Here is a 24,687-nt window from a genome sequence, read left to right on the forward strand (position 1 = left end):
AATATAAATAGTAGCAGTAGTAGCGTTGTAGTAGAAATTGTGGTAGAAGAATTATGGCAGTAGTTGCCATCATTTCTTGAACATCTAATATACAGTAAAACCTATTCTAAGTGTCAGAATCCTTATATACGTTTCTTTAATAGTTATAATAACTTTGTAAAGTAGACTTTTAAAAAAACCCAATATTATAAATGAAAAAACTAGGTTTCAGAGAAAAGTGAAACAGTATGCCCAAGGCCCCTCAGCAAGTAAGTCCAGAATAGTGTCAAATCCCAGTAGACCCATTTTACATTTATCTGAGAAGAAAAAAGGATGCAGATTTTAACCACTTTTCAGTACTTTTTCTTCCTACTTGGGGTTGTTATTATTACATTCCTAATTTCATACTTCCACCTTTTGCATTAGGATCCAAGAGAATACACACAGAGACTGGACCCTCACTTCTCTCTAATTTTTTTGACATTAGCATGACTGGGAAAGACTCTTTGAAACTGCCAAGATCTTTACAAACAGCTGAGCCTATAAAGTATACAGAATACTAGTAATAAGCCTATTATATATGTTGTGTGCCTCTGTAAGTTTCCAAAATAACTTTATTGAAAATGCTTCTACCTATGTTAAATGCATTAGTGAGGCTAATGTCAGAGGAAAATAATAAGATGACTTTATAAAATGTTACCAATTGGAAAATATCAGTGAATTTGTAAGATCTTCCTTCTCTCCCAGTGAATGGAACTGAAATAAATCCTAAAATGACTAAAATTTTGAAAGATCAAGCTCGTTATCACAAGTATAAAAAAAAGTAATAAGCATACTTAAATAAGGATGCTGCCTCTGTCAGAACATTAAAACCATGTTCTTAAAAAACTATAGATATATATAATGGAAAAATACCGTATATAATCAATTGTGATATCTATTGTAAGATATTACTAAGAGAAAAAAAGTATTAAAATCAATTCAACAAAGAGTAAATTTAAAGAAATTACTCATTTCAATAAAAATAAAGATCACTATGAAGGCAATTCATAGAAAAACTTCAAACAGCCCATAAACAAATTAAAAAAAAGAACTTACAATTTGCTATCTAAACATTCAAATTAAAAAGATGAAATATTTTACCCGCCACAATGACAAAAGCTTAAAAAATTTAAATTTGATAAGGCTTTCTTTCTGTTACTGGCAGTCATATGGGCTGCTGTTCGGAGGACAGACGATGTAATCTTTATGAAAAGATACTTGAGAATATTATCAGGTAACTTCAAAACTTTCAGATTTTTCAGCCAATAATTCTATTTCTAAGCAAATAGTCAGAGTTGAAGCATAGATTAAGTATAAATACATTTTATTGTTATTTTCATAGTCAAAAGTTAGAAAAACACAGTTCAAAAATAGAGAAATACTTTAGTGAGTATACTTTCATGTGGCATTAAATAACATATTTTTAATATCATATAATATAATGGCTTATATTTGGGTAGGAAAAATAAATCTAAATGGACATACAAAGTATACACATAATTTCATTTGAAATCATACAGCAGAGGAAAAATACTAGAAAAATTTACCCCAAATTTGAGTGGAGACATAAACTTTAGTTTTTCTTTTTAAGCTTCTGCATGTCACAGTTTTATACAATGAGCATGTAGTAAAAAGCTCACATAAAATTGTTCATAAGAATATTAAATAAAGTTCGAATGAATCGAGGGATGCTGAACAATAAACCTATTTTGACTGCTAATTGCTAAAGTAAGTAATTAACTCAATAGGACATCATTTCATTTAGAAGAATAAATTATAATCTCTAAAAAGAATTTTGCATGACATTTGATTTGGTTTTAAATGGACCCTGAGATTGTTAAACGTCAAATTCTTCCATTGTTTAAAAATGAATATTATATTACAACTGCTTTTGTTTCCTGGAAGTGGAATTAACACTTTTTCTTAAGGCTACGGTTATATTTTCTCAGTTGCCTAAATAATCTATGCTCAGAGACATAATATTTTGGGAATTCATATTGCTTGTTTCTTTCTTCTTAGTTGCTTTAAAAGTAAATCCTTTAGAAGAACATTTCTTTAGCTTACTTTTTCATTATTTCCAGAGGCAAAAACTGGCAGGGCAATTTATAATTCAATTTTTGCTAAATCCATGCCACCCAATATATATGTCAGGCATTTCAACGGCAGGGTACTTTGGGGATAGGTGATAAATTGTACTGATTATAAGCTCAAGCTGTTCTTCTAAAACATCATATCTAAAAGAAGGTAAGTATTATTAGGAAAATGTAATGTATCTTTAGATTGTCCAGAACTATCAGAGATAATCACTTCATGTGAATATATTCCCCTTAGTGCTATACAGCAATATACTAAGGTTCTTACTGTGTTTTTGATAGCACTCATCTGGAGAAAGGTAAAAAAGACCCTATCAGTTCACAAACCTATCACAGGCTGGTAGTCTTTCAGCAGCCACGGAGCTCTTAGTGCTGCAATAACTCATTCCTGCCAGAAATGCCTCATTCTGAAACCCGAAACATGGCCCTAATCATTTTAGGACTATGTTGGTATATGTGAGTAGTATAAATATTATTTTATAATATAATCTCCTCTGATCTTTTTAAACATCCTTTCAGTGTTCCAGGTATTTCCCTGTGTGATATGTGTGGCTTAAGCAAAGCCACAAATTCCCTAGGTTATCTCCAAAAATTGCTGAGAAAGTGGACAATTGAAATATAAAACTCTGCTCCGGTGAGATACATGCATCTGTGTGTGCATGTGCGTGTGTGTGTGTTTCACACACACATGCTGCAGTTTAGTGTGGCATTCCATTAATGAGTGGAGTAATTAAGCAAAGCACATGGGTAGGTTACTCAGATCTAAGAATAGGGAATGGGGGATTGGAGCCTTTCACCTCCAGGTCAATGGTTTCTGTTTAATCGGGCTGTTAATGACCAAAAGTCATTGTTTCCATCTGAGAGCTGTTTGGTCTCCATATGAAGTAAGTTGGTGGTCTGCTATCAGTTTCTCATGTGCAATTGTATGGATCGTGAAATCTATGGCAGCTTTTTGCTACCCTGTTCGACAACTCAGTAAAAAACATGCTGTTTGAAGGTAATGGCAAAACAACTCTGTCTCAGACAAAGCGTACCTCCAAAAGAAATGTATTTCTAAATGGAAAAAGATACACTGAAATCGTTGACATGAAATAATAGAAGATTCATGAATTTGCTTTTACTATGTATAGTAGGCTTTATATTTGCATAGTTACTTTTACATATAATAATTTGTTTGAACCTCAGAGTTAATGAGTGTGATGTAGGCCATGCTGATAATAATATTTAAAGTTTCAGAAATCAAAGATCAAAGAGGTCAGAACTTGCTTAAGATTACAGAAGTAGTAAGTTCCTACAGCAGTGCTAGGGCAGTATGGCAAGCCTTTTGGAAGAGTGATTTGAGCAAGGCTTCTAAGTACCAGAAGAACTTGGATAGAGCAGAAAAGTAAATGATATTCCATGAAGGACATCAGCATGAGGAAATTACAAAGGTAGAAATGAGCAGTGTGTGTTCATAATAAAATATATTACATACATTTTACAGTATGTCTTCACACAAGAATACACAAGAAAAATCTTAAATAGATTTTACCGTATACACACAGTTACATTTGTGAACACCTGTATGTTCACACAGATTAAGGTTACGTTAAAAATAATGAATCGGTATTGGTGTTCTTTCCACAGGAAAAGTAGCATTAAAGATGTGTTAAGAACAAAACATGTAAATATTTATGAGGAAGCAGATGTGAAAGTGCTGCTGGAAACAGGCAAGAAGTATCAAAACTTTTTTGGGAGATATGAGCAGTGGCTGAAAGATAAAGGCTCTCGGTAATCTAACAGTAAACTAATAATATGTCTTGATTAGGAAAGAAAGGCTTCTGATAGCCTTCACCTCTAAAAGACTTTTCAGTCAAGAAAATTCCAAAACTCTCTGTGGCATCCTGCTACTGTTGTCACAGCAAACCCAGGTATTAGCTTTTCTCAAGTAGGAGCTGGACTATCCCAAGTGCAGACTTTAGAAAATGGGGATAATTTTTGGCTTTCACAATGACAAGGGCCACTAATCGACAAGGTCAGAGATGCTCGGCACCAGTCCTTCACTCTGAACCCTGTCCTGTCTCGAAGGCCAGTAGCATTCCCCCAACAAGACATACTGTTAACATTTTTCTCACCACTGTGTCTCCATATACCCAAGACTATAATTCTAAGACTGACAAATCCTAGATGAAAAAAAATCACAATTGACTATTTCAGCATTTTTATCTTTATTTCTCAACTACTTAAATTTTGTCTCCACCTTTAAAAATGATATTCCTACTAAGATTATAACTAAACTGAATGTCTACACTAATGAATACTTTTCAGTTATCTTTATTAGACACTTCCTCTTTCTGGAAACTCTATTCTGTCTTGACTTCCTCAATATCATTCTCTTCAACTTTTCAGAGCACTCCTAAGTCATCTCTCTAAGTTTCTCTGACTTCTCTAGTCCTTTTGTACCAATGTTCTCTAGCGTCCAATTCTTAACTCCCTTTTCTTAAATTTATTCCCCACACTCATGGCCTCGGCTATCACTGTTGATGATTCCTAAATCTCTGTCTCCAGCATTAATCAATCTCTTGAAAACAAGCTTCAGTGATGTGCTTCGTATCTCACCTTCATATCATACAGGCATCTCAAATTCAGATGTGGGCTTGCAAAAGGCTCAAAGTTATACCACTGCATCTTGCCCTTTCTGTCTTCATTCAAATGACAAGTTTATATTAAGTGGAGCTAAAAGGAAAAGTAGAGCGTGGAATCTGCCTTTTAGCTTACACTTGAAGAGATGAACTTAATTACAAAAAGAGGCATTTATAATTCTATAGGAGATAGAAGAGGAAGGACTGAATTCTGGAAGGGGAAATGGAGAGAGGGCAAGTAGTAGAGTCCAGGAAACATCTAAGAGTAAAGGACATTTAAGCTAGGAGTTTCCCCCATGATTAGAGCCATTCTGAACAAAAGAAGTAATGTGTGCATGTAGTTGAGAAAGATTAGGGTAAATTCTTGTACCTCTTGATAATTTGGTGTGACTTTGCAGTGCACAGGAAGAAGGAAAGTGCAATGAGAAAGAGGCAGCCACCAGATCATAAAGGCGTTTTATTTCCATCCAAAATAATATGGGCCTTATACTGTAGACAACTGGACAATTAACTAAGTTTAACTAGAGGGTGCAGGACAACATCAGTTTTGTTTTTCACATTATTCTCAGTATGGTAAAGAGGATGATCGGGGAGATGGAGCATTACACAATGAAGACAAGGACAACATAGGAGAATGTGTTAGCAGCCAGTTTAGAGATCATGAGATTCTGATTTAGGATGCTAGAATTGGAACACAGAGGAAGAACTGAAGTACATATATACTATTTTTTGAAAGTGAAATCAACAGATTTGGTAACCACTGAACCTGGAAGGTGATGGAAAGGGTAGAGTGTTGAGGGTGACCACCAGATGTCCAGGTTGGATGATGTAAGGCAGAAGCCATTGAAAATTATGGAGAATATAGGGGGATAGAAATGTTTTGGGGAAATAAAATGAGCAAACTTTTATTTTATCAGGAACTTAAAAAAAGTCACCTTGGAAATCAAAGCTGAACTAGGACCACTTTTTTTCTAGAATCTGAACTATACCAACCCTTTTCCTTCTTAGGACAATAAGTTTTGGGTTTATCCTTATTGGTAGAACAGGTACATTAAAGACAGAGAAAGTGCATTGGAGAGTATTTCACAATTATCATTCTTATCGACTTCAAATGTAATATGTAATATTAGGTATGTTAACCTTTCAGTTGCATTCTCTTATCTGCTAAAAGAGCAAAAAGATACCTACCTCACAGTGATTCTGAGAAGGTAAAATAAAATGGTGCATTTTAAAGCACAGAGGCAATATTTTTTCACTTAGAAGTCTCTTTAAAAATTATGTTCATCTTTTCCTTCTCACACTGTGGTTTTCAAATAGCTTATGAAATACACCAAGTGGCTGGTCACAGTGGCTCATACCTGTAATCCCAGCATGTTGGGAGGCCAAGGCGGAAGGATCACTTGAGCCCAGAAGTTTGAGGTTGCAGTGAGTCACAATTGCACCACTGCATTCCAGCCTGGGCTACAGAGTGAGTCCCTGTTTCAGCGCGAGACCATCCCCTTATAATTATATATGTATATATAAAAAACACCACTATACATATATATGTGTGTGTATGTGTGTGTATATATATAAAACCATATATATGTGTGTGTGTGTGTGTATATATAGAGAGAGACAGAGATCCACATTTGTATGTACACACATGCACACACACACACATATACATATATATATGGTGTGGTGGGGTCTTGCACTGAGATCTACGTATATATGTGTAAGTGTGTGTGTGTGTGTGTGTGTGTGTATGTATGTGCCAAATGTTCCCCAGACATGTCTCCTATCTTTAAAATAAAATCACGCTCCTTATAACGCCTGTATTTTAGCAACTCTCACAGAGAATAAATAATTTACTGGCATTGTTTTTCCGAGCTTGCTTGGTATATTCAGAGATTCAGCAGTCAAGACTTACCTTACTGGGATGATTTGTGTCAACTATATTTTTTTAAAAGACAGTACTTAGAGAAAACTAACCACCCTTTAAAGAACAAGCATTAAGAGTCTAAACCATTTTAATGAAAGTTCACATACATAAGAGGTGAATAACTGTAGCAGTTGGAATTTGAAAATGAAATTTTCCTTACTTTGAGGATAGAGTCGTGAGAGGTGGAATGGCGAGAGCAGAGATGGCCAAATCCTGACTTGAGATTTGGTAGGTCCAACTGATGAAATACTTTAAAACTGATGCCTAGGAGTAGAATTTGATGCAACAGAGTCCCAGGAAACCTGACAACAAAGAAATGATCATTTATAAAAAGCAAGATTGAGGAAAACTTTTGGTATAAGATCAACAGCTCTAATGAGTTAAATTGCTCTAGAATTATTCCAGCCATTGGGCTCCTTATACGATTTACACAAAATTTGGTTTAGTTGATGTGGTTATTTGAGTGATTTATGCTACTGATAATGAAAGCTTATAAATTTCTCTAAGGGAAGTATAGATCTTCGTAGTAGACTGTTTTAGTTCATTTACAGAGTTCGTTTCCACTAGCAGCAGCTTAAGCCTTTTCTATAAATTGGAAGGGCCTTCTCTTTCCAAACTCTTTTATGTACCCTTGATCAGCCATTGCAAACATGCCAGGATGAAACACAACTGGCAGAACTTTGGATCTAAACCACTGTCCCCATCTAATGTTATCTAATGTGCTCAAAGAGCCTCCAAGAAAATGGATGAAGCATTTTAATTTTTCAGCAGTTGCTTTCAACTAAATGTTTATAGCAACATGAAAAACAGAGGAGAAAAAGATCATGTTCCTGCATAAAATGAAATACATTAGAGACATAAATATTGAAGAGCTTTTATATAGGCATAAAAACAGGTGAACTGATTGACAGAGGAAAGACATAATGAGACAAGAAGGGGCCTGAATGGCCCGAATTCAGGACCCTGTGTGACTTCACAATTCAAAAACAGAATAGAGGATGATGAGTTATCAACGTTAACTGAAGCCAACAAAGGAGAATGTTTGGTTTTGAAGAGGAGATGACAAGCTGTGTCGGGGAGAAGTGGGATGAGGAGTATTTTAGAACTTGAACATATTTAAATGCTGATGGGAAGAATGTGGTAGACCTGACATGGAAAAGGAAAGAAGGAAAGTGGAATCCCAAAGCAGTCTTCTTTATTTGGGTTATATATGTATGTATCAATATCAATACTTACCATATGAGAAATCATAACTGAGCAATTATTAAAATAGGTATTTATTAATTATTTTAAAATTAGCCATAATAAATTCATTATACATAACACATCTTTATTTTAAAAACTGTATTTTCCAAAGTAAAAATAAATGAGCGATAAGAATGGCACTGTTGTACATATTTTCGAATCTCCTTAATGTTATGCTTAATAAAAGAGAGCTGGATTCTCATACCTGCCTCTTCATTCAGTCTTTTGCCATATGTTGCTTTGGTTAATGTATATGAAGAAAATCTGGCCTTACACAGATACATAGTGGGACAATGGAGAAGGTGTCAGTATGCTTCTTGGATACTACATTAAAATTCACCACGTGGTAGTTTAATGAAGATTAGCTGCAATGTGGAATCTGTAATGATATCAATGAACATTTTATATTCTAAAATCAATTTGTCTGTCTTGTGCTTTGAATCAAGTTCTGTAGCTCTTCTAAATGCTAACATTTTATCATACAATGTCAAAAAATTACACTTAATATCACTGATCTCATGAGAAACTTTTTTTTTTTTGAGATAGAGTCTCACTCTGTTGCTCAGGCTGGAGTGCAGTGGCATCATCTCAGCTCACTGCCACCTCCACCTCCCAGGTTCAAGTGATTCTCCTGCCTCAGCCTCCCAAGCAGCTGGGACTACAGGCGCATGCCACCATGCCTGGCTAATTTTTGTATTTTTAGTAGAAACCGGGTTTTACTATGTTGGGTAGATGGGTCTCCAACTCCTAACCTTGTGATCCATCTACGTCAGACTCTCAAAGTGAGAAACATCTTTAAGTACTGGGAAGCTGTCAAGTTTATGTCAAGTTTGGGCAAGATGCAACTTGCCCAAAATTTCAATATTCACTTGAAAGCCTCTATATCATTGGCAAAAAATAGTTTCAGTTGTTTTCCTTGAAGTGATAATTTCACTCCATTCATTTTCAACAAAATGTCTGCCAGATACCTAAGCCTGAATAAGTCAACCTTTCAAGTAAAATAATATTTCATAAAAAAGCTCTCAATTCAAACACATTTTTTCTCAAGACGACTATAATTCTCCACCATGCAGTAGAAGTGTTTTATGTGTACTTCCTATTATGTCACACAGCATATCAAAAAGATGTGTACTCAAGGTTCGAGGTTTAATAAAATTAATAATTTCTACTGCCTTACTTAAGTCATTCATAGGTGAAACTACCTTTATATTTAAAAGTGCAAGTGTGTGGAAATGAACAACATAATGACCATTAGCTCAGATGGTCAAACCTCCTTGATTTGTGCTAAGGCATCCACAGTTTGATCCCCATCAGTGCAAATGTCAAGACAGTGAAAATGTCAAACAATACTTTAGTATTATTATAAAAATAATTTGGACATTGCAGAACCCATGAAAATTTCTAAGGAACCCCCAGGTCCATGGAATACACTTTGAGAACTGCTACTCTAAGAATTTACTGTGAAATAAAGGTGGAATTTAAATCAGTCTGAAAAAATTTTCTGAATAAATATTTCTAGGATTACTGGAAATCTATTTGGAAGAAAAAAATTTTATTTGTACCGAATTTTATGCAAATACATTTTAATAGATTAAATAGTACATGTTTATGGTTTTATTATGTAATACTCTTAGCAAATATAGGTAGATATATATTTAATTTAGGGATGAGTAAGATTTTTCTCTGCATTATCTCAAAAGAAAAATCCATAGAAGGAAATATGGATAGATTTTTCTACAACAAACTGGAACTTTTAAAAAATATCAAACAACTTCAGTGTCTAGAGAAATAGAAACAAAATGGAAAACTGAGAAAACACTAACTGCAACATACATAAAAGATAAATAATTTTATCTTTCATACATAAGCTCTTGTGAACTAATAAGAGGAAATGAAAATATGAACACAGATAATTCTCAACAAAAGAACTACAGGTAACCATTGAACAAATGAAAACCACATTCAACCTTTCTATTAGGTAAAAGGCATTCAAAGGAAAATTAGTGAGGATGGGAAAAATGGTTGTTTGTTATCTATTTCTGTTTAACAGCTCACCCCAATTCTTAGCAGCTTACAACAAACTCTTTCTGACGGGGATGTGCATTAGGAATCTGGGGACGGCTTAGTTGGGTGGTTCTGGCTGAAGGCTTCTTGTGAAGTTGCAGTCAGCTCAAGGTTGGACTGGAGCTGCAAGTTTGTCTCCAAGCTCATGTACATGGTTGTTGGCAAGTTTGAGTTCCTCTGGGTTGTTAGGCTGAGGACTTCAGATCCTAGTGATGAGTTGTCCACCTTTTCAGTGGGCTGCCAGCAACGCAGCACTGTGCTTCCCCCAGCTCAAGTGATTTGAGAAAGAGACAGAGAGCACTTAAGACAGAAGCAGTCTTTTTATTACTGAATCTCTGATGCCATAGCCCATCATTTCTGTCATATTCTGTTCACTAGAAGCAAATTACTATGTGCAGCCCACACTGGAGAGGAGAGAATCATTGTGGACCATCTTAAAGGTTGCCTAACAATAAGAACCTCCAACATGGTGGACAGCAATGAAACAGGTGGGAGAAGGTATTGTTTCTAGCTCTCTGGAGGGCAATTTGGCAACATATACAAAACGTTTAACATCTCTTTGGTCCTTGTGGCATAGCAATGTTACCTCTAAGAAATAACGAAGGCCGGGCGCGGTGGCTCACGCTTGTAATCCCAGCACTTTGGGAGGCCGAGGCGGGCGGATCACGAGGTCAGGAGATTGGGACCATCCTGGCTAACACGGTGAAACCCCATCTCTACTAAAAAATACAAAATATTAGCCAGGCGTGGTGGTGGGCACCTGTAGTCCCAGCTACTCCGGAGGCTGAGGCAGGAGAATGGGGTGAACCCAGGAGGCGGAGCTTGCAGTCAGTCGAGATCGCACCGCTGAACTCCAGCCTGGGCGATGGAGCCAGACTCCGTCTCAAAAAAAAAAAAAAGAAAGAAAGAAATAATGAATACAAGGCATTATCAGCAGCATAAACTGTAATAGTGAAAATTTAGGGGAAACCTAAACGCCTAGTATGTAAGATAATTAAATAAATTATTGCACACTCCAGGAATACAAAATTTGTAACTGTCAAACATATTTTTGAACAACTTTTAATAACAAGGGCAATTAATTGTAATTGATAGTTTTTAAGGGGATATGTATGTTATATGATGATACGTTTTGTAAAACTTAATGCATGCATATATGCATTGAAACCAATTTTGGAAGGATAGAATCCTAAATGTTAACAGTGATTTCTTATGCATGGCAGTGTTGTGGGAACTTTTTGTTTTCATTTCAATTTTTTTCTTTATTTTCTAACTTTCCTATACTGAGCCTATATTACACAAACAGAAACTATACCCAAGAAAAGAACTATAAAAATACGTAAATAATGAATCAATTTTTTAAGAAATCAACAGAAAATGAACTTTGATAGAAATGATTTTGAAACTATCTGCCAAAATATTACATAAAATATAATAATTTTAAAACTGTTATGATTCTTTTTCTATACTCAGTATGAGAAAGCATGAGCTGAATGGTATGATTGTCCTAAGTATGCAATTATAAATGAATTTGGGCTAAGGGGAGTGGGAGGTGGTTGCAAGAAAGGATGTCAGTAGTCTAACTTTTGTTATTAAAAAATAAATTATTATTTCTTCTTGGATTCCTAAAAAGCAGACAAATCATAGGGTCCTTGATAGAGGATCACCCTTTTCAGCAGAACATGAATTAAGTGATTTAAGGGGTTGCTTCTGATCTAAATATAGTGGCTTTGACCAATTTGATTGGAATTCTATGCAGTAGTTTTATTTGTAAGAAAGAATGTTAGTTCAAGACATGTGGAGGTTGTTTAAATTCAATCTCCCAAGCCACTCTGAGTGTCTCTCCTTCTGTCAATGGCAGTGCTACACGGGGCCCAAGTGCAGCATGCCTCTTGATGACTCTCACAGTACTTTCTAAAAGCTCTTTATAATATTTTATTGCTGAGTACATACCATTTATAAGGGAGGAATTTTGAAATAGAAGATATTTTTGAGACCATCTAATATATAAGAATAAGTTGATTCAGATTTGAATTTATTAGCTTCAAGGAAGCAAAAAATGAAAAAGGAATAGAAGCAGACGAATACATTCTTTAGTAGGGACTGTGAAAAGCCCCTCAGGAAGTTCCATTATAGCATGCTCTTGTATGATACAAAGTTTAGGTTTCATCCGGCGTTCCACAATTGCCCTGTTATGACGGCTTTTAGTAGCTGCCCTACTGTAATGTATCTTTGGAGAGTGTTTATTATATTTTAAAATTTGGATCTGAATCCATCTCCAAACTAAATGCTGACATTCACAAGGGCTTGATTGGCTCTCTCTCAGTCTGGAGAAAGCTCTTATTGTGGTCAACTCAACTGAGCCAACTATTAGCAATGTCAGAATACCATTCTGCAAAGCAGGGCAATACTTAGTTAAAGTGATTCATATTAGCTGAGCATGAGCAAAGAAATCTGAACAGGCTGTTTCAGAGTCCTGGACTGCCAATGAATCCATTGCTCTTGTGAACACAGTGGGAAAAAAATCAGGGTTCATGCTCCTAAGGCTGTTCAGACTTCTTAGTAAACGTTTCACTGTGTCCCAAGGAGAAGACAGAGTGTTTTAATGTGGGGAATGGAACCTTTTGTACTGTCTGTTCTGGAGAAAAGAATGTGGTTTCTAAAATATTACTTTTTGAACTTCCTGTACTGTATTTACACAATTCTGCCTCTTTAAAAGGCTAAATTGTGTTATGACTAAACTAGTCACTGATAGACCCAACTTGCTCTGTGAGAGAAGCGTTCTTTACCATCTCAGCGCTGTTTCCTTTGTGTGGTGCATTCCTTCCTGAGTCTGTCACTCAGCAAGAGCCGTGGGAGCCATTTGTCCACTGCCCAGGCCACACAATTTTTGTTCCACCTGCGAACGTGTTTATGGGTTAGTGGTGAAAAGCCTGGGCATGGAGTGAGACAAAACTGGAATCTAGCCCTGGCTTTGAGTTCACTTCTCTGAGACTTAGTTTCCTCATTGTAACATAAAGAGCATAAGCAACACCTCTTGAGGCAGTTGTGAAGAATAGAGTGTGTGGATAGCATAATGTCTCATAATTGGTAATGGCTCAAAAATTATAATATGTGATCAGACAGTCAGAATATTTTCTTTCATTTGGAAAATGTGCTCAGTTGATTAAAATGCATCAGTAAATTTTTGAACATTGGCGTATGTTTAAGGCCATCCCCATATACGTTTTGTGAACTCAAAAATAGAAAAAGATGTCAGTGAGAATAGAAAGAACAGATAATGCAATATTTCTCTTTAAAAAACAAAACAAAATGCTAACCCCTAGAAGGAAATACATTTTACAGTGTGACCTAGTTTGCAATACACATATAGGCCATATGTATAACTGAAATTAAAATTGAAAGAAAACTTTCTTCTTTGTGTAATATACTCTGATACTTTATCTTCTCTTCCCTTCCCTTCTAGTCAGAATCAGCTACGTTGATTTTACACCCACTAACAGTGTGTAAAGAACAACTTGGAAAAGATATTGACTCAAATGAGAGTAAATGAATTTATTAAATATTTGTTTCACATCAGCTATTAAGTCTCATTTTACTTTGATATTTCATAATTTTTAATTCCATTAATGAATGCCTTAGGGAAAGGTGAAAGAAACATAATTCGTAAGTATACACTGGGTGTCAGATATTACCTATGCTGTTCTACATATATCTCCTCTTTTAACAGTCACAATAATCCTACTGTTACCCCATTTTACAGATAAAGAAATGAAAGTTGAAAGACATAAAGTATCTTACCCAAGAATTCAATCCCATCTATTTTTTATTGTCCCTGAATGCAAGAGGCTAAATAACCATAAACATCGATAACACTGACATATCTGTCAGCTTTTACCTCTGGGCTGTTGTACCAAATAGTCATCCCTTTAAACTAAATTATGCATTTTTGACCACTTCGGAACAGAATTTGGGTTTAAATTACAACTCAAAAATAGGTGGGGGAAGATCACATATTCATTCTACAGAATTAATGAAACAGAACTCCTTGTTATGTGACTATTTTATTCTGTGAGTCTAATAGTTTTTTTTTAATTTATCCTTAAAATACTTTTAAAAAATACAATACAGGAACCTATATTCTCTTTTAGTTAAAAATAAACCAAACTTTGATAGTACAATTATAAACCTAGAAGAATTTTAGTTTGATCCCAGTGTTTGAAAGCATGATCAAACTCCAAGTTTATTTTTTCATAGTTTTTTTTCTCCTACAGATTCTTCTCCGCAATGGATTAACCACAGACATTTGAAGTCATACTGTTTAAATATCTTTGAATTATTTTTGTTTAAAAATGTCAATGGGTACGATAGGAAAAGTACATTTTTTTCCCTGTAACTTCAAAACAACTGAACAGAACCTTTGGACTTAAACCAAGAATTGAATGTTTTAGCTTTAAGATTTTCTTCTCTGAAAAGTAATGAATGAGTCTCTTTGCAAGTTTAACTATTTCAAGTATCAACTCTCTGACTTTCAGCATTCTTTGGTATTAAAAAAATGTTTCATGTATAAATAAACGTAGGTTTTTTTCTCAGCTATCTCTCAAATCTCAAGTTATGTAAACTTCAGATACACATAAAACGTTGATACAGATGAATTGCATAATGTTTTTAAATGTTTAAAATGTAGTGTTCCATTTTGTTAATGGCTTCTTTCAAGTTTGCATTAGTGAATGACAACCCTTAAGAATAGCCTGCAATGACCAGAGGAATGGGAAGGATGTCATTTTCTACTTGCTCTCCATGGAAACTGAGAAGAGATCCATTACCGTGATACCCCTGGGGGAGCAGAGAAGTGTCCAGGAACTTTAAGTGTAGTAGATTACCAAAAAGTCACGTACAGGCTGTGGGAAACACTGGAGGCTGACTGAGATCCAGAGTTTCTGAACTTAGTGTTGGGGCAGTTGACACCTGGGGTCTCCATTCAGATCCTGAGAGGAATATGAGGCAGACAGATCCATGTGTGTCCTCTGTTTTGGGTGTCAGATCTCACAGGGGTTTCCCAGGGGCTGTGCCGTGGCTCCCAGGACACAAGGCTTCCCAAACTATAGAGGCTGTCACTGAGAGCAGCACAAGTCACTAAAGTGCACACACTCCTTGGGCCACAGTGCCTGGGAGGAAGACTTCTCAAATTTCATTTGTGAAAAACATGAACTAAGGGAGGATGTAAAATTTGTAAATGCAGATTTTAAATGGAAATGACTTTATAAAATCATTCTTAAAATTTGTAAGTATATACTGGCTCATTTTTTTTCAAACTGTCTCTTTTTTGATATAGTCAATATCTGTAGATGGTATGTAAGAACACAATACATTTCTTTTGTATTTCCATTCAAAACTAGTTCTATCTACAAGACAAATGGACTCGTTTTTTGTGAAGGAAATTTGTAGAGATAAGATGAAGGGGTAACTATCACTAAGAGTTAAATGGTGACTAAGTTGATAGGTGAAGGTTATCAGAAGGAAAATATAGAATGATGGAAGGAATCACTTTGTTTTCTTATTTTCTGAAGCACTCTTTGAACTCTCTGATAAAACCAAATTTGTGACAAAGTGCCAAAATCTAAAAAAATATATAATAATATCAACTTGGTGGGGAAGGAAATATATTTTACTTACGTATTTTATTATCTCCTAAGTGATTTAGTCAGTATGTGTAATAAAGTGAGATGAAAATAACATTATTTCAATATAAAAGCCTTTTATTTTTATTGCTCATAATTGACTATTGTATGATTACATAGAAATAAAGAAGCAGCCTGCAGAGGATTGTACTTTAGGAGTGCTAATCTGGCATCACCTGTGCTAAGAAACGAGAGGGACTGGGAGTGGAAAAAGGCATTTTATTTTTAGTGATAAATATTGTGTTTCTAAAAATTGGATATTCAGCCTTAAATGTATTATAGGAAGATAGTTATATGGTGGAGTGAAAAGACAATAGGAGATAAAGACATCAGAGTTCTAGCTTGAATTTACTCTCTAATTAGAATGTTGCAGTCACTATCCCATGCTGAAATTTAGCTTCATGATCTATAAAATAAAAATTATGCCAGCCATACTGTCTTTTTATGCTCTGAAACAAAAATTTTGGGAAAAAATTTACTATTTCATCAAAAACCAAGAACTTCAGGACTTAGATAAAGTTGCCTTTTGTGCTACCCAGTGTCAGGGCTCCCTTCTACAGTGGAAAAGTGTGAAGCAGCAGCTGGTAAGCAGGCCCCGTGCATAGTATGAGCCCTCCCAGCTCATCGACTTTCCCTTTCTTCTTCCCCTCTCTGAACTCTGCTTCAGCCATTCTCTGCTGGTGACTGCGCCATGAAAATATCATGCTCTCTTCCTTCTCTGGGTTGTTTTTTTCTTTCCCCACTAATCTCTATATTCCTGCTCTAACTACTGTCCTCATTGTTGGGGTAATTTTTTATCCTTCAGTTCTCAGTTTCATCTTGAGAAGGTACATAAAACATCTAGAGTCAGAGCACCTAGGTTCAAATTCTATCAATCATTTTAAATAATAGGTAGCTTGGGGCAAGCTATTAAGTCTGTTTTTTCATTGGTAAAATGGGAACAAGGACCTACTCCTTAGGGATTGCTAAGAGGTTTAAATGCGATGTTACATGTACAATGCTGGATCTGTGCCTGCCATATAGCAAACATTTTTTTTTTTTTTAAAAGATAGGGTCTCGCTCTGTTGACCAGGCTAGAGTGGTGGGGATATTCACAGGAGTGACCATGGCTCACTACAACCTCCAACTCTTACGCTCAAGAGATCCTCCCTTTTCAGCTTCCCAAGTAGCTGGGACTACAAGCATACACCACAGTGCCTGGCAGCAAACACTCTTAAAGTGCTGAACCGTATTATAAATCGCAGAGCCATCTGTGTCTCCCTGAATGGTAGCATCTATCTCCTTCTTTTGGAAGTGCGTATTTAAGCCGTTGTCTTCTTACATACACCCAATGTTGTCCCCACATCCCAATTACACCACACAGTTCCCGAGAGTAGAAACTGAGTCTCCTTTACTGCTATATCCTCAATGTCTAAAAATTAGCCCGTTTCATGGTGGAGGCCCAATGAATATAGAATGAATACATAGTTATTCCACTTCGCAATCTAATAAGGGAAAGAATCAGACAGCAATTCTAATCCAGAGATAAAATCTATAGTCAACAAAAATGATTTAGGGATTTGCTTTTTAGCAGCCCGGAACTGTTGGCACATTTTAAAGTATTTATTTTAATATTTTGGTCATGTGAGGCAGATGACTAAGCAGGTTTGAATTCCCTCACCAGGGAACTACGCTCTTTGATGATTTGTTCTTTGGAGACCAAATCCTGTGCAATTGCATATTGATAAAATGAGCTAACAATATGACCAGGTATTCTTTATTTTGGATCTCACTGATGAAGGTAACATAAGTTGATAATCAGATTTTCCTTTTGCTAAAATAGCCAAGAAAATATTCTGTTAGGCCAGGTGCGGTGGCTCACGCCTGTAATCCCAGCACTTTGGGAGGCTGAGGCGGGCCAAGGTCAAGAGATCAAGACCATGGTGAAACCCCGTTTCTACTAAAAATGCAAAAAATTAGCTGGGCGTGGTGGTGGGTGCCTGTAGTCCCAGCTACTCGGGAGGCTGAGGCAGGAGAATGGCATGAACCCAGGAGGCAGAGCTTGCAGTGAGCCGAGATCGTGCCACTGCACTCTAGCCTGGGCGACAAAGCGAGACTCCGTCTCAAAAAAAAAAAGAGAAAGAAAGTATTCTGTTATTTGCTTTCTAAAGTCTCACAAATAATTTAGGAGTGAGAAGGCAACATGTGGGAAATTCCATAATAAAACATAAATATTTTTTCTTTACAAAAATGACAGATGCTTATAGCGATTCATATCTGGGGCACCAAGGTTTTCAACCGAATATAACCATTCTCATTTTATGAAGAACCAAAAGGAAAAAAGAGTGATTCATTTGCTCACTGGGACTTTAATCCCAGGTTTCTTGTCTCCCATTATCTTCTTTATACTGTACACTTTTGCCCAAGCCTGCTGTCTTCCTGTACTGCCCACGGGCTAATCTCATCATATCCCCTAGGTCCTACAAGAGTTGGAGTCATCGTCCCCTCATCTTCTACTTTCTGCCTTCTTCTGGGACATGCTATTGATCACCAGGTATCTTATCCTTGAAAAATCTCCTCTCTTCAACTCCAGTACTACTGCAGAAAGCAGCAACTTGGCGGCCTTTTATGGATGGGTGTTACTGAAGTTAGGACAAACCCATAATAAGTTCATTTCCTCTAAGATGTCTATCCTGAAGGATAATACTTAATTGGGCACGTATACTCTATTGGATCTATATGCTTATGACTTTGTAAGTAGGCATTCTGCATGTATGTGCAAAACAAAATAGAACTTAGGAGGATAAACATCCTGTAAAATGTGGGACTTAAGACTGTATCAAAGAAAGGAGAAGAAAAGAAAAATATAAAATCTGATTTTTAAAATTATTACTACTGGAGTGTGCAGAAGTTTCCAAATGACTTGTTGGTGAATTGTAAATCTATAAAATGTGCGAAGCCATTTTATAATGAAAAACAATGCTTATAATTTTTTACCCATTAATGATTTAAAAATAGAAGAGATCACCACCTACCCTGATTCTTTAAACAAGCATTTGCTTGCTTCAGTGATTGTGGGTTAGCTAGATGATCTTGGAGTTCTTTCTGTGATTTAGTCAGTGATATTGAACAGGCTCTACAGCAAGGAAAGAAGGGGAACTGTATAAAGTAAATAAACTTAACAAAGCAGAAGATACATGTACCCAGAGAGTTCAACAATTTAGAATATTTGCCTGATTTTTTTAAAGTCCAAAAGTAATCTGTATTGATTATAACAGGAAGCTACTTTTCCAGGTTAGAAAATGTAGGTGTGTGGTCAAAGCCCTCTTTAAAACAAATGCATTGAAAAATTTAAAAGGTCCTTTGTGTAAATCACAAGTCCCTATGTTGTATCTTCATTAAGTCTCTGAAAATATTTTAGTCAATTTATACAGTCCTTTAAAAAAGGTAGTATGTGCAAAAATATGCTCTGATACCTAACTACAAAATTATTTTTCACATCACAAAACTATATACATGACTGTCATGGATGAAACATGCTAACAGTCTTTATTTATTTTTATTAGTTATTAATTTATTAACAATTTTTAATTTGTTTGTTTTTATTATTTTATGCCTTCATTGATGAAGATAACATACATTAGTAACCAGTTTTTCATTTGGGTAGGCTGTTCAAGAAAATACCCTGTTCTCCATTTTCTAAATGCTATGAAAGTCACAAAGTAATTAAAAGACCTCAGTATCATGACAACACCATCATCCTTCTGGTCAACACATTTCAGTGATGCCGAGTGTATTGTGACAGCCTGCAGGTGACAAAAAACAATCTACATTATCATCAAATTTCATGTCTATACTAATAATAATTTTTCACTGAATGTAGCAACACCTTTTCTGGCTGGGGTTGGGCCGAGGACAGAAGTGCTGTTGAGAGAGAAAAAAAGAGAGAAAAAAGAATGCAAGCTGGCAACTAGTTAATGAAAATCATAATGATATCAGTCTTTTTCCGTTGGAAATATGCACTCCATCGTGCTCAAATGGTGGGGAGAGCAGATCTCTGATAAGATTAGGGGACTGTGGTCGGGGTTAGGTCGAAGGCATAAAATGCCTTCGCACACATGAATGCTTACCACGTGTGACCAAGTGGGAGGAAACTGTGGTGAGACAGGGAAGGAGAGAAATAACTCACTTAGTGTCTGGCATGATGATGTTGAATCCCTTCAGTAACAATTTCTGTGTTGTGTGTGGGTTATGGGAGTTTGATATTGCTTTATGCCTGCTGCAAAGAAATGCCTTCTGGCTCAGATTAGGTTGTGATCACTTCAATTCGGCACCTAGTTACCAGTGTCAGTATTTACAGTCCATTCCCAGCCATGGGTGCAGTAAGTCCCTGAGATCTCAAAAGCTGTAGGATGCGACCCACATTGCCTTCTGGCCTTGGAGGACCATGCCAAATTCCTTAAAGCAATGACAACTAAGGGCCATAAGACGGCACCGATTCTACCTATGACCCAGTTTATTACACTGCGTCAGTGGCAGCTCTTGCAAATTAATTTTGTTCATTACAGCAGAAAATGAATCAGGAAGACAGAATAGGACAGAATGCTTCCACCAAAATTTTATAAGGTATTTAAATCAGAAGAAGGGAAAAATCCCTGGCTTTTTCCCAGACACGAAAGAGAAAGAAAGGAGGCAGCTGAGGTAGAAATTCTTATACATTATGCAGATTATTATGATTAAAACCTCCTAAGTAAACTGTGCTGCTGAGTATCCTTTAGATTTTGTTTTTGCAAAATCCCCAATGCTTTTGAAATTTGAAAATTCAAACTACTAGCCTATGAAACCCTAGAGAACCTGCAGACCAGAAAAGGAAACCTGGCATAATAAGAATAAACAATGATTCTGCTTAAGATGGATGTGAATTGTCAAAAGCAAAGCCCAAGGCAGACAAATTTCAGTCTCTCCAGACCCTTTTCAAACCTTTTCTTCTGACAGCCCCCTAGAGATTTCTGAGGTCTTTCTTGAACAGGTCTGGCAGCTGAGCCCTCTTCATCAGGAGTTCTCAATGGCCCCCAAGGTGTCTTTGTTTTCCCAAGGGCTTTTCATAGCATCCTCACCTGTGGTAAGAATAATTAGAATTTCTCTTTAAAACCTATAAAAGTCCAAATTACGTGTCTTTTAAACATTTTTCTGTTGCTTTATTTTATATTTCTGTTCTTGTTTTTAAGGAAGGCAATGTATCGCATCCTGTATTACCTTCCCCTGACCTCATAGCTTCCGAAAACAGGAGCAATCATGGGCTTTGAAGGTAGGCCACATTGGTGTCACCAGTTTCTATGGCCCTCAGCAAGTCATTTAATCTTTCCAGGCTTCCATTTTCTCATTTGCGAGATAGGGATTTTCTTACTGTGTGGTTATGTAATCAATGAATTATGTAATGCCTAATAGATATTCACTATTAATTTTTTAAAACACTCTTGTTCTTGTAAAGAAGTTAGGAACTGGGAGAAGCAATTTAAAAAAAAATCTACAGAATTGTTTACCACAGCCATATTTGTCACCAATATAACAATTTTAAGATTAGATGAAAGAGGTAATTTTAATCTGAGTCTTCTCATCGGTCTACACCAATTAAATCAGACTTTCTCAGCTTTGGCCATTCCCCAAGTTGCACTTGGAATTCACATTTCAATTCTGTATTTATAGGTGAAAGATATTAATTATATAAATAAAAATAATCTCTTCATTATCCTTCCTTCTTGCCTTCTGTTAACGTGCATGCTGTTTTCATTTCCCAAAAGGAAGTATCTCTCCAAGCCAAAACGTTACTGGCCTTGGTTAATATTCTTTTTAAATGGTACCTTTCATTCAGTAACTCCAAATTAACTCTTCATTCATAACCCACAGTTTGTGATTATTTGCGCTACTGGATTATTTAATCCTTCATATGTTTCTCCAGTCACTTTATGTTTTTAATCTGACCTGTGAGTTCTAGGATGTGAACCAAGGGTTCCGATGAAAACTCTTTCTGAAACCAATGTTTTGCTGTTGTGGTCATTGTTTCTCGGCCTAAGATAGAGAGCTTATTACAATGAAAATTGGGAAGGGCAGTGGGGAGGAGAGATAAAAAGGCATAGTTAATGAGTACAAAAATACAGTTAGATAGACGGAATAAGAGATAGTGTTCAATAGTACCACGGGGTGACTATAATTAGGAAAAACTCATAGATTTTTTTTTTTTATGGAGTCTCACTCTGTTGCCCAGGCTGGAGTGTGGTGGCACAATCTCGGCTCACTGCAACCTCTGCCTCCCGGGTTCAAGCAATTCTCCTGCCTCAGCCTCCCGAGTAGCTAGGATTGCAGGCATGCACCACCATGCCCGACTAATTTTTGTATTTTTAACAGAGACAGGGTTTCACCATGTTGGCCAGGGTTGTCTCAGACTCCTGACCTTAAGTGATCTGCCCGCCTTGACCTCCCAAAGTGCTGGGATTATGGGTATGAGCCACTGTAACCTGCCTGAATTTTTCAAAATAACTAAAAGTGTAGAATTGGATTCTTCCTAACACAAATAAATGATAAATGCTTGAGGTGATGGATATCCCAATTACCCTTACACATTGTACGCTTGTTTCAAAATATCACATGCACAACTATTATGTATCCATAGAAATTAAAAATTAAAAAATTAAAAAAACTTTACCACCATGATTCCTTGGTTCCTTGAAATAAACATGACTCAAGTTTCTTTGAATAGTTATTTTAATCCCGGTTCTCTACTACTGTGGTCTCCAAAGTGCAATGCACAAAACAATCCACCGGGGGACAATAATTCTTGAACTTCTTTCTGTACTTATTTTTTAATCTAAAAAAGGAAAGCCAATTGCAGTGGCTCACACCTGTAATCTCAGAACTTTGTGAGGCTGAGGCAGAAGGATTGTTTGAGGCCAGGAGTTTGAGGCCAGCCTGGGCAATATAGCAAGACCCTGTCTCTAAAATATAAAAATAAAAAAAATTAGCCAGGCATGGTGGCACATGCCTATAATCCTGGCACTTTTTGAGACAGAGGCAGAAGGATTACTTGAGCCCAGAAGTTCAAGACCAGCCTGGGCAACAATAGTGAGACCGCTATCTCTGCAAAAAAAAAAAAAAAAAGGTGGTGTGTACCTGTAGTTCAAGCTACTCAGGAGGCTGAGGTGAAAGGATTGATTGAGCCTGGGAGATCGAGGCTGCAGTGAGCCAAGGTCATGCCATTGCACTCCAGACTGGGTGACAGAATGAGATCCTATCACTAAAAAAAGGAAAGAAAAAGAATGACTTAACTTATGAAAAGATGGTGTTCTTAGTTTGTTTTTAAAATTATCTCTACATCTATCGTTACTTCTAGACTGTATACTTTACCTATTTTCTTTGACTCATAGTTCTTCATTGATTAATCACACTGTATAAAGAGTTCACATGTGGTAATTTATGACCACAAATCCATGACATTGAAATTATGTGCTCCATTAAATTCAATTCACATTTATTCAGTTCTACCTCCTTTGAGTTCTATATCAGAATACTTATGAGATGTGCAAACAAGTCCTTGTATTTAAGGAATTTGTACTTACTATAATTTTGTAAGCTTAAAGTTATATATGTATATATGTATTTTATTTTTGGTATGAGGTTTCTTTTTGGAAATAGATATAAAATAATATAATTAGAATCCAGTTTGAAAGTCTAGAAATATCCTTCCAAAACCATAGACAATTTTTTCGAATGAAAATATGTTATCGATACAAGTAAAGAATGAAGATGTGGAGACTTGGAGACAGGTGGCACCTCGTGCTTCCTCCGAAGGGAGAGCCCATTTCATAACAGCTGGATCAAAGGCATGAAATGAACATGGAGCTCCTGAAGATGAAGAGAAGGCATGGCTGCCAGGGAGAAATTGTACAGTTAGTGTCACTCCAGGATCCCAAATATTAGAAACGATTTCCTGTATTCTAGTTGAGAAATTGTTTCCCTAATTAAGAAGACATAATACTTCTTAAGAGAAGCTGCTATTACCATGACATCCAAGTCTTTCTCTGGCAGTTCAGTGTTTCACCTTTCTCTTCACCCTCCACCTCCAAACACACACACACACACACAGACACACACACACACACACACACACACAGAGCTCCCTCCACTGAGGCATCTGTCACAACTAATCATCTTCAATTCCTTTGATTCACAAAAGGAACTGAGAGGTTACTGGTGACCATATTAGATTGTGTTTGGATGGAATGTAGAAACATTGTTAATTGTTCACTTAATTATTCATTCATTATTTCAGCAATGAACATTGATTAAGCACCTACTATATCAGAAGCTGCTTAATTAGCCCACATATGCAATTTCCCCTTCTTATTAGTAATAGAACTCTTTGAACTTTCTATGGGACACTAGTCCCCCAGCTGGATGCTTGCTGCTGGGTTATGTGTGCAACATTTCCTTAGAAGGAAAACGTCTTACCTTCCACCTTCTTTCTCCTTATGCAGTTACAGGAATGCAGATGTGATTCCGGCGACTTAGCTTCAACCCTGTGGATGAGGGTAACCTAGAGGCTAGAAGAACAATAGGACAGAAGAAGCCTGGGTCCCTGAACAACCCTGTGGAGCATAGACACCTACCTGGCCTGGACTGCCAGCTCACAGTGGGCCTCTCCGTGAGAGAGAAGGAAACTTCCGTCTTGTTTAAGCAACTGTACTTTTGAGAATCTCTTGGTCTATACCCTAATGAATAGGCCATCATAAATGGATATCAAAGTAAGGAAATTTGTGTAAATGATTTAATAAAACATTACTTTAGGTATGAAATAATTCTACCTTTTACCTTGAAAACATCAGGTATTATTCATGCCCTTTTCTCTCCCTGTAATGTCCCTTATCCAGGGGTAGAAATTATATTTTCCATCCAAGGTTTGCTCAAATAGTATCTACTTAAGTAGCTCTTACCAATTTTGCCTGTCCTCCTGTGCTGACCCTATGCCTTCTATGCTGTTCCAGGTAATATTAATCTCTTCCTTT

General features: G+C 36.4%; 1 long non-coding RNA gene across 1 annotated transcript in view; it reads left to right on the forward strand.

Annotated features, from left to right (window-relative positions):
* LOC115835912 overlaps positions 1 to 24,480 on the forward strand; it is a 32,150-nt gene extending 7,670 nt beyond the window's left edge. Inside the window, exons 2-3 of the long non-coding RNA XR_004030869.1 lie at positions 23,422 to 23,571; positions 24,160 to 24,480. This is a non-coding gene — a long non-coding RNA (uncharacterized LOC115835912). The remainder of the gene's footprint in view (positions 1 to 23,421; positions 23,572 to 24,159) is intronic.
* The last annotated feature ends 207 nt before the right edge of the window (positions 24,481 to 24,687 follow it).

Source organism: Nomascus leucogenys, chromosome 7b (assembly GCF_006542625.1).
Source record: "Nomascus leucogenys isolate Asia chromosome 7b, Asia_NLE_v1, whole genome shotgun sequence".
NCBI classification, from domain to species: domain Eukaryota; kingdom Metazoa; phylum Chordata; class Mammalia; order Primates; family Hylobatidae; genus Nomascus; species Nomascus leucogenys.